Source organism: Marmota monax, unplaced genomic scaffold (assembly GCF_021218885.2).
Source record: "Marmota monax isolate L192 unplaced genomic scaffold, Marmota_monax_Labrador192_F-V1.1 WCK01_AAM20220418_F8-fsc00066, whole genome shotgun sequence".
In the NCBI taxonomy this organism is placed as follows: Eukaryota; Metazoa; Chordata; class Mammalia; order Rodentia; family Sciuridae; genus Marmota; species Marmota monax.
In genome coordinates this window covers 4,219,695-4,231,209 of record NW_026692805.1, presented here as the reverse complement: position 1 = coordinate 4,231,209, position 11,515 = coordinate 4,219,695, and the positions used below count along the sequence as shown (strand labels likewise).

Here is an 11,515-nt window from a genome sequence, read left to right as displayed (position 1 = left end):
ATATTATATTTAAAGTTTTTTATTGTTTGTTACTGTGGACTCTATCCTCCCTCCCCAAACTTATGTGTTAAAAATCTCACCTGCCATGTAACAGTATATCAGAAATGGGACCTTTAAGAGATAATTAAGTTAAATAAGGTGGTAAGGATGAAGCCCTGATCAGATAGAATATTCTTAATCTTAAAATGTTTGTTTCTTGGCTTCTGTAACATTATTCCTTCCTGATCTTTTTTCCACTTTTTGTGTTTTTTCTGTCCAGAAGAGGGCCCTAACCAGAAACTGACCATGTTGATCCTAGGCTTCCCAGCCTCCAGAACTGTGAGACAGTAAGTTTCTGATGTTTAGACAATCTTGTTAAGTTTCTGTTGCTGTGGTGTCTTGAACTGAATACGACAGAGCCCAGGCTTTTGACTACTACATCACATAGACCTTTTTTCTTGGATCATGCTGTCAATAGCAAGTGGGACTGGGAAGAAGAAGCCAAGAAAAGTAGAAAGAACATCAAGAAGAAATTATATTTCACGAGACAAATATTTTGAGGTTAAGGATGCTGGTATTGAATTAACAAGGTCCAATAATTTGTATGAATTTTCAGTTAAGAAGTCCTCTGTGCTTTTGGGAGAGCAGTTTTATGCTCGTAGGCAACATATAGGTTGAAAGAGTTAAGTAGTGGATGTGGGAGGACAATAAATATAACTTAAGCTCTTTCTAAAACAGTTGGCTGTGAAGAGAAAGGGGCAGGTAGGACAGTGGCAGGGGAGAGACATAAAGTCCAGGGTTGTATATTAGTCTCATTTGTTCATTTGTTTTATGATAGAGATACTTATGTGCAGAAAGGGAAAATTAGAAGAGAATTCAAAGAATTGTAGGGGGTAAGTGGATAAATCCCTAAGAAGGTGGATGACTTGAGTTACAGGACAGTGATCAAAGGTTAGCTTTGGACAGGAAGAGGGACACCCTTCCTCCATACTGCCAGGAAGGAGGTGAGAATGTGCGTGGCTGTTCCTCAGTGAGGGAGGAAACCAAGGAAGTGTGACCTAATAACCTTTCTTTTGTTTCTGGGAAGGTGATGTCATTTGGTAAGTGAAAGGGGAGTAGGAAACCTGAAGAAAGTGGTGGAGGTTTGAAATTGATTGTGTGGGAAGTAATGGAGGGAGCTGATAAGGAACCCAAGGAAGGATTGATGGGCAGCAGTGAGACGGGCTGAGATGGGAGGCCATGTATATGCAGAGTTCTTACTCCTTGTGAATAGGGGCTTTCATAACAGTGGTCTCTAGTCCAGATGTGGGAAGTCCATCTTTAGATTGATCCTTAGGTGTGTAGTAGAAGGACAAGCCACCAAGAGAGTTAAGAATGTAGGGCCAGAAAATGGGCAAAACCTGGCACTCAGATCCTAGGTTATACTGGATAAGCAGTGAAGTTTGGAGTATAGATAAAAAATTGGGAAAAAGAAGGGAGGGAAAGTGGATAAAAACTTGAAGCATAAAGAGATTTAAGATCAGGTATGGTTCAATTGGTCATTCATTCATCCACACAATAAATATTAATTAAGCACTTATCTCCTAGATACAGTTTGAGATGCTATGGCTATGTAGATCAAAACAGAGCTTAGTTCTGGTAGGAGAGTACATCACACACACACACACACACACACACACACACACACACACACTCACACTTAAATTTCAGATGGTAAAAAGGTATTACAAAGAAAAATGAAAAAGAACAAGAGATAGAATGATATAGACGCTGTTTTGAATAATGTGTTCAGGGAAGAGGCTCTCAGACGTGAACTCTGAGCAAACACATAGATATCATCAGATACACAGCAATGCAGATGTCTAGGGAAGAATTTTCCAGGGTAAGGAAATTGCACTTAATCCCACAAAGATTTGGTGGGGCTTTGCTTGAGGAGCATCCATGCTACTAGGAGGTATGAGTGAGGAGAATGGTAATCAACTAGGAGCATGATTAGTGGTAATCAGTTAGGGCCAATGAAAAGATTTAGGATTTTACCCATGACATGGGAAAGCCATTGGAAGGTTTCAGACAGAGGAGTGACACCATTTTTCTTACTTTGCTGAAGGCTCACATTGGCTGCTTTTTGGAGGATTGGCGATAGAAGTCTAGGAGGCAAGAGATTGCAGTCCCTAAGTAGCATGTTGGAATTTGGATTTCAGAAGTTGAATGCTTCTGGGTGAAGAATCCCTTTTCTGTTCCTTTAAGCAGAGGCAGCCACTCCACAATAGGCATTCTTTTCTGTGGATAAAGACCTGACCCTGGCCTTTGGCTAATGCCGCACCCTTTCCTGTTTTTGAGGGCTCCTCACCCACTTCATTATTCATTCTCCTATTTGTCCACACCTTGTCTTTTCAGATCTGATGTACATCTTGTCTTCCTGACCAAGAGGTCCTTTTGGTCTTTTTTCAGACCCTTTTTATCACAGTCTTCAGAAAACATACCTGGAAGTTCAGTGTGTAAACCAGGGGGAAGTGAGGGGAATGGGGTTGCTCACTTGCAGTTTTCCTCTGACCCTGCATCAATTTAGATACCTCCAGAAAAGCCCAAGCCTCCCAATTCACAGTGTGGAAAAGCCCTGCATTGAACTGTGATATTGCCTTTCTTGTACTAAGCCATATCTGGGATCACCTTAAGTCCTTCTTTTCCAGCTTAACCTGTACCTTCATAATCCTTAGGCACCCAGCTTACTAAATAGTGGCATGTGCATCTCCTAGTACAAGGTGGTGCGCGGAGGGCACTCAGAACCATGAGGGAGGCATGGTGCATCTTCCTGTGTGTACTCACTGGCTGTTATTTACTAAATTAGTTCAGTAAAAATCAATGTAGTTTCAGTTATAAGCTGTGGGTTCTATCATTCTCAACAAATTCTTTTATTGACCATAATTAAGGATAGTACATATTTTTATAACAAAAGAAAATAGATGTAATTTAGAGAGCAATATTTGTGTGGATCTTAAAAAAATTCTACACTATCAAGAAATTTGAATTTTGCATGGGCCACTTAGGGTTATGCCTTCTCTCTCCTGGGGATGATTAGGTCCTTCTATGTTAGGAACCCTTTATTATAAATGGTTAGAACTACCTTTTTAAGTTGTTGAATTTGTAATACTGTATTTTTTATGTTTAATGGAGCTATTATAACATTTTTATTCAGCATGGAATTGGACACTGCCATGATTTAGACTATGAACCATCAGGGTTTTCTGGCTAAAGGTAAAAATATAAGTATTTTCTTTTAATTAATTTTGATAAATGCCATTAAATCAAGCACTGCTGTCTTACAAAATGCTTTGTAAGAACCAGATGATGGCCTAGTAATTGGAATAGTACTCAAAATAAGGTTGTCTTAGGTCACAAAATAAGTTTCATGCTTTGGATTTTTAAAAGATATGTGTGTTATCCTATCCTCTCAAGAAACTCTATGATGATTCCTGAGTTAAGGATGTATCTTCAGATACTAGAATAAAAACTTTCTTTGTCAGGACTGTTTACCTTTAGGGAATTAATTTAGGGATAGGGGTTTTGCATAACCGCCAAATTATGAAACTAATGAGGACAAGAATTTGGTTATGTTCATTGATAAATCCATTCTCCTCATTCAGACCTCCCAGTGTCATGGATGCTCCTCAATAATATCAATAGCAGGTATTTAAATACTCGGCATTCACATGTTACACTTACTACTTTTTTAGTGAATGAATAAACCATCTTTGATATAGCTGTGGAAGTGATGTTATCTGCTTTTAGATACAGGAGAGCTTTAGGATTGAAAGAGGGAGCCTTCCTAACTTTGGTGTCACAATGATGTGGCTGTCACTACATGACCCCTTTAAACTAATAGAAATAGTAACACAGCTGTAAGTTTTCTTTAGAGTCTGACTGCCAATTGTCAAGATTGTTTAATTATATGACATACCAATTCTGTCTGCAAAATGGGGATAGCAATACAGAATCTGTTGGTGCATGTAACTGCACTGGGATTAGGTGAGGTACATAGAATGGGATAAAGTCCTTGTAAATCATGAACTTATGTCCAGAATTTATTTAAAAAATAAAAAACCTCGTACAACTCAGTAATAAAAAGATACTCAAGTAAAAATTTCTGAACAGATATTCCTCTAAAGATGATTTACAAATGGTTAATAAACACATGAAAAGATGCTTAGTGTTAATTAGTCACAGGTAAAAAACAAATCAAAACTACATAGGATACCATACTAAACCCACTAGTTGACTGTTATCAAAAATAGTAACAAGTAACAGATAATGATGTGGAGAAACTGGAGCCTTCATATGTTGTTGTAGGGATTGTAAAGGAGAAAGAAGCTGCTTTCGAAAACAGCTTGGCAGTTCTTCAAAAGGATAAAACACATTACCCAGCACTTCCACTCCTAGGGATCCACCAACGATACATAAAAATAAAAAGCCACACAAAACATGTACATAAATATCCAGAGTGACATTATTCTAATAATGCATAGTTAGTAAAAATCCAAATATCTATCAGATGAATAAATAAACAAAATATGTTTTGTTCACACCATGGAATATTATTCAGCATTAAAATGAACTGTCATGTGCGACAACATGGATGAATTTCAAAACATTATGCTGAGTGAAAAACTCAGACACAAAAGGCAATGTGTTGTATGATTTCATTTATATAAAATGTTCAGAGTAGGCCAGTCAGTAGGGATTAAAAAATAGATTAATGAGTTGGAAGGGTTGGAGGGGAGGAGTGCACAGTGACTGCTAAATAGGTAGAGTTTCTTTTTGAGATGAAAATGTTCTAAAATTGTGGTGATGCTTTCCAAATTCAGTGAATATATTACAATTGCTATATTGTATACTTTAAAAGGGGGAATTGTATGATATGTGAATTATACATCAATAAAGCTATTAAAAAAAGAATAAATGAGATAATATGTGGGCATATACTTTGAGTTATTTAAGAAGATACTATTATTATTTTAATTTGACTCTGAGGCTTTTAATAGTAGCAAGATGACTTAGATGTTTTTCCTGACTTGCAAGCCTGTGATTTTTATGCCATGACTCAACTTTATAAGGCTGTAACTCAGTAATATAAAATATCGAAAATGTTGAAACATAAAAGGAAAACTGCTTGGTCTATTATTTTTATTTAATAGGATTTTCTGAATCAGTTAATTAGCAATAAGTAGAATATGTCATTAAGGAATTAGGTTTTAGATTCATAAAATTTTAGAGCTAGAAGAACTTCAGAAGTCATCTATTCTTAGCTTTTTCATTTTGTTTTGTGAGAGAACTGAGACCTTAGGTCACAGAGTTGAGCAAATTGTATAACTGAGTCATTTCATTATTTTTTCTGTTGACTGGTTTTGATGCTGTTAGTATTATCAAAACTTTCAATATCAATAGTAGCTATTTAAATGCATCCTATATATTAGGCACTCTGTTAGGTACTTTATTTACAGTATCTAGGTTAATCTACATGATATTTATGAAGATAGTATATTTTACTTGTGTATTAGTTTTCTATTGTTGCTGTAAAAATAAAACACAAAACAACTTCTGTGGCTTAAATAGCCTAAGTTTGTTATCTTACCCTTCTTGAGGCCAGAATCCCAAATGAATCTCACTGAGAGGGCTACATTTCTTTCTGAAGGCATTAAGGGATTGAATCAGTTTGCCTGTCTTCCAGCTTCTGTAGTTACACCCCCACCTTCCTTAATTTGTAGCAGCCTCCCTCTTTAAAGCCAGTGATGACTGGTTAAGTCTTTCTCATAATGCCATCTCTCTGGTTCTGATTTTTCTGCTCTTCCGTCCCCGTTAAGGACTTTTGTGATTATTTTAGACTAACCAAGATAGTCCAGGATAGTCTACTTATTTTAAGGTACATCTGCATCTTTCATTCCATTCCCCCTGGCCATGTAATATAGCATAGTCAGAGATTTTAGGAATTAGGATATGGGAGGGACAGTGTTTTGCCTACCACAGTCTGTTAACTAGATGAGCAAATTTGGGTTTAGAGAAGCTAAAGAACCAGATGATGGCCTAGTAATTGGAATAGTACTCAAAATTCAAAGTCATAAGAGTAGTAAAATGAAAGAACTGATATTCTATTCTAGGTCTATCATGTGTCATATATATTCACAATAACATGATATTTTCCACAAATATCATTTAGTCCTGGTCTGGAAAAGTAAATGAGTTGAAGATTTGGAATAGTACACAGAGATTGTTAACTACATAAGGAGTTTTTTTCTTGATGATGAGCTATGTTCAAATATTATCTCTTTATTTTTTTAATTATGTGTATTTAGGGGAACAACATATTTTAATATACTTAGTGAAATATTTACTATAGACAAGCAAATTAACATATCAGTCATCTCACATAGCTATCCTTTTGGGTTTTTTGGCAGCAAAGCAGAAGTCTCTAATGTAGTATAGTATTAACCATAGTCTTGTTTTACATTGTATTTCTAAGCTTGTTTGTCCTACATATCTGCAGCTTTGTATTCCTTGACTCAGCTACATCTTCATTTTTTCCTTTCCTGCCTGGGAATCTCCATTTTGTTGTTTATGTCTGTGTATTAAACTTTTCTTCTTAAAGATTCCATTTGTATGTGAGATCACATAGTATTTGTCTTTCTGTAGCTGACTTATTTCACTTTTCATAATGTCTTCCATGTTCATACATCTTGAAGCAAATGGAAACTTTTTTTAAGTTGGATAATAACTCATTATGTATATACACAGACATAAACACACACACACACACACACACACACACACACAGTTTCTTTATCCATTTGCTATGATTAGTGTGTGGTTTAATTGTGTCCCTGAAATTTCATGTCATTTAAAGTCTTGGTCCCTAGGATGTAATTTTGGGAGGTGGTGGAACCTTTTAGAAGTGGGACCTAGTCAGATTTCCTTAGGTTGTTGAGGAGTGCTCTTAGAGGGTAGTTCTCCTGTATCCTCTTGAATTCTGTTCGAAGTGTTGTTATAAAAGGAGCAAGCCTGGTCCCACCCAACTTTCTGCTTCCTGCTTGAGAAACTTGCCCCAACATATACTACCACAGTGTTATCTGCCATGAGATGATGCAGCTAAAGGACAGTTCCCACCAGTGCGTGTGCTGTGCTGTTGTGTTTAAACCTCCCAAATTGTAAGCTAGATAAACCTCTTTTCTTAATAAGTACTGTGTCTTAGGTATTTCATTATAGTAATGAAAAGCTGGTCAATATACCAATCTTCTGTGCGTGGACGCTTCTGTTGTTTCCATTCCTTGATGACTGTGAATAATGCTGCAGTGAACATGGGAATGTAGATATCTTTATGAGGTAGTGATTTAATTTCCTTTGGATATATACTCAGAAGAGGGATTTTGGGGTTAGGTCATATGATAGTAGTGTTTTAAGTTTCTTTAGGAATCTTCAAATTGTTTTTCACAATGACTGACTAATTTACATTTCCACCAAATATATAAAAGGGTTCCCTTTTCTCCACACCTTCACCAACACTTAGGTCATGCAGCTTTTTATTATTAAAGTAAAATTATATCAAGGAACTAACCACATTATCATGGAACAGTTAAAAGCATAGTAGAGAAGTGTATTTATTGATATGGAAGAATGTTTATGACTTAAAGATTTCCACTGTATTAGTATTTTTTTTTATTACTGTAACAAAATATCTGAGGCATGCTACTTTATAAAGAAGTAAGTTTATTTTGGCTCTTGGTTCTGGAATTGCAAGGTCTAGGGGCCTCCTCTGGTAATGGCCTTCTTGCAGGTTAGGTTCTGAGGCTACACAGAGCATCATATGGCAAGAGACAAGTATAACCCATGTGTACGTGTGTGCCTTCTGATGTCTTTCTTTTTATAAAGCCACCAAGATTCAATCATGAGAGCTCTACGCTAATGACTTTATATAATCCTAATCACTTCCCAGAGGCCCCCACTTCCAAACTCCACAGATTTTTTCTAGTGTCTTAACACCTCACAATGGGAATTAAATTTCAACACATATAGCCTTGAGGAACTCTCAATCATTAACCTCACCCCCACTTCTCTCTATTCATTAGCTCCCCTATTATCAGTTCTTTCTTAACATAGCCTATATGCTCAAATTCAAATTATTTTCCTGCAAATTTCCCATTTTCTTTGTAGCTCTTTGTTGTCTCTGACCTGGCAAAGCCTCAGGACTGGGTGAACCCAACTACCTGCTAGTTTTTTCTCTTTACTGATGTATTTAAGAGCTTTCAAATTGCCCTGCGATTTCATCCAGTGTGTCTGCATTACCTCTGTTTCTCACTCCCCACTGTGTGCTGCTTCTGTTCTTCTCAGGCCTCTTAGTGCCCTGCCAGTGTTACTGGACATGACAGTCGTTCTCCAGGGACCGTGCTTCCTTTTGAAAACACTCTTGTCTTGGCTTTTTGTTTCCTTTTTCTCATTCTAGTTAACCCTCTTCTGTCTTCTCTGTTCTTCTGCTTTTCCCTGACTTCTAAAAGAGGGTTCATGGAGATAAATTCCTCCTCTTTTTCTCTTTACTTTTGGTTTTAAATGTAATCTCTTTGCCCAAGTCTTTCATGTTACTTCTAGCCCAGAGTTTGTTAGGTGTAGCGCTATTGATATTTGGGCTGGATAATTATTTTGTTGTGGGGGACTGTCCTGTGCATTGTAGTATATACAGTAGCATGTTTGACCTCTACCCACACTAGGTGCCAGTAGAAATCCCTCTGCCCCAGTTGTGGCAACCAAGATATCTATAGATATTGCCAGATTTCTCTTGGGAGCAGAATAACCCCCATTTGAGAATTAGTTAACTAGCCTAAAGCTCTCTTCTGAGGGACCTAAGGAAAATATCTTTTTGACATCAACAACTTCGTCTCATTGGCATCACAAATTTAACATGATAAAAATGGACTCTTGTTTTCTGTCCAATATGTTCTTTCTCCAGCTTTCCCCCTTTTGTATCTTTCATGGCCTTGTGGGCTTTGGAAGTACTTTGGCTTTAATTTGGAGCGAATAGGAAGCCTCGGGGAGTTTGGAGCCAAGAACTGAGATAGTCTCCTTTTGGTCAGACCTTCTATGAGAATAGACTATGAGTGGGAAGATTGCAGCAGGAAGACCAAATAAGAGATCACTGTGGTGATGCCAGTGAAGAATGGTAGTGCCCTGGGCTGGGGTGGTAATAGAAGGGGTGGTAAGAAGTAGTGTCTTTGGATTATTCCTGAAAAGAGTAGTGCTCTGTCTCATCATGAAATTAATAACAGTATGTTTTACTTTTCAAGTGTTTTCTAAGAACTTATGAGAAACAGGTTTTGAATCAGAGGTAGAAGAAAATAATGAAAACCCAGGAACTTTCTAGGATTTTACTGGAAGGGATTCAGCCCAGAATAGGAAGCAACATGAGGGATATAACAGGATGAGTAAGCAAAACATCCTGTATAGCCAGGGCTACCTCACAGTCTTATCTATGACTGACCCTCCCACTGTAAAACAGGTACCTTTAGAAGAATAGCTATGACAAATGGAAGTCGCAAGACTCCTTCATTAAATATCAGAAGCAAGTCATTTTGGATTATATGACTATTTATTGAAGTAGGGTGACTATTGATATTTGGGATGAGACAGGTTTTTGTTGTACAGGATTGTCTAATACATTGCAAGACACCTAAGGTCCCTGGTTCTTCAAAAACTAGCATAAGTATGTTCCCTTTTTTGTGACCTCTAGAAAAATGTGCCTCCCTCTACACATCAATTTCCAGAGTGCACATGGGAGTTGGACTTGCTCAACAGCAAACTGCTGGACTAAGCCCACTTTTCTAATTTCTCAATTACCTTTCATAAGGCTATGACATATTAGATTCTTAAAAACACCTTGAATTGTTTGTTTTTAGTCTTGGGGATTTAGAAGGTATCTTCTAGAACTTTAAAATTAGCTAATTTTTATTACTTATACACCCCATGTGTTTTCTGTTCATATATATACCTTAAAATTATTAATTCTTAAATCCTTTAACAGAAGGTGTGGATATCTCAGGGCCATTTCTAAAGATAGTGGGAAGGACACATGCTCTCTTGCCAGCACTATAATGTAAGGAAACATGAACTAAAATGAATGTGGAGTTTGGATGAAAAAGAATTTCCTTGTTGGATTTTGTCAGAGAGCATGGTAAACAGGATTGAAAGAGGGAGCTCAATGGCTAGTATGTGAATATTTTTGTACATCAAGTCTTTATCAGGTCTATCTAGTATCAAGAGCTAAATATATTTTATATAATATTTTTTAAAAGTAGTAGAAAATAGAATGTAACATTCATCATATATGTGAAGGATTAAAGTATTGGAACACTGGAAAACCAAGAAAAAGATCAACAATTTTGAATGTGTCGCAATAACAGGACCAGGAGAAATGCTTGTATCAAGCATGATGAAGGATTGATATCCAAAATACCTAAAGAGTTTTCTCAAACTTAGTGAGGTAAAAATATTAAAATTCAGTACATAAGTGGGTAGAGTGTTTTAGCAGTTAACAAACAGTACAGTAAAATGTGGGCATGTTCACCATAACTGGGTAATCAAAGAAATGCATTTTAAATCAACCTTGAGTTACCACTTCCATTCTCTCAAAGTACTTAAAATAATTCCATGTTCTTGAGGGGTTTAAAAGAAAGGAGCCCATTCGTACTTGTTTGTTCTTATGCTTTATCTATTCCTAGTCACTGCTTTTCTCTGAATATTCTGTGTGATTTTGGGCTCTTGTACCTTATCCTCATGGGTGTTTTCCCTTTGCTTCCTGGTCTCCTGTCCAGGAAAGGGTGAAGGATTTTCACCCTTGTAGAACAGCAGTCAGAACCTGGGGGCATCCCTCCCCACTCAGTGCTGGTGAGCATTCTGCACTGCAGCCCTGGGCACAGGAGTCAGTCCTTGCCACTGGCAGGTGGGTCTTGAGGCCTGAGATGGTCAGGTCCTGCCTCAGGGCCTGGCGCACAGTAATTGTTTGATGACTATTGTCCTAAGTCATTGAACTTTGGTGAATATTTTAATGAACTACAGTACATTGGGTTGTTGAAATAACATGATCATTGGAAGTATGAGTATGGTCAATTTTGTAACTAAGTACAAAATGATATTTTCAGTGTGATTTTAACTTCACTTGAAAAGTAATGTGCATAAAATGAACTGCTTTATATTTTTAGACTATTGATAAACTTTTTAAATTTACTATAGTCTTTATGATAAAATATGTAATTTAAAAAGTCAACTAGCAAACTGATCTCTACCTCCTCCATCACAGACTAACCTCTTGGTGTAAGACTGGAAGACGCCGCACCACACGACACAGATCACCAAAGAGGTTTCCACTTTATTACAAAAGACTGTGTGTTCATATAGGTCTAAGGAGAGGTTGCAGGGCTAAGGTAGATAACAGATCGCCCGTTTATGGGCAAGCTCTTCCATATGTCAGTTCCGGAGCCCAAGAAGTTAATTCTAATTGGGG

At 37.1% G+C, this 11,515-nt stretch overlaps 1 protein-coding gene across 19 annotated transcripts in view; it reads left to right on the top strand.

Annotated features, from left to right (window-relative positions):
- Nucleotides 1–11,515, top strand: part of Znf438 (zinc finger protein 438) — a 183,531-nt gene that overhangs the window by 11,908 nt on the left and 160,108 nt on the right. For 17 of the 19 annotated variants that reach the window (XM_046448337.2, XM_046448336.2, XM_058580565.1 and 14 more), the window contains one exon: nt 260–326. The exons of 1 other annotated variant lie outside the window; for it this stretch is intronic. The gene's annotated coding sequence lies outside the window, so the exon portion shown is untranslated. The remainder of the gene's footprint in view (nt 1–259; nt 327–11,515) is intronic. One more of the 19 variants, XM_058580557.1, reaches the window with a different exon arrangement.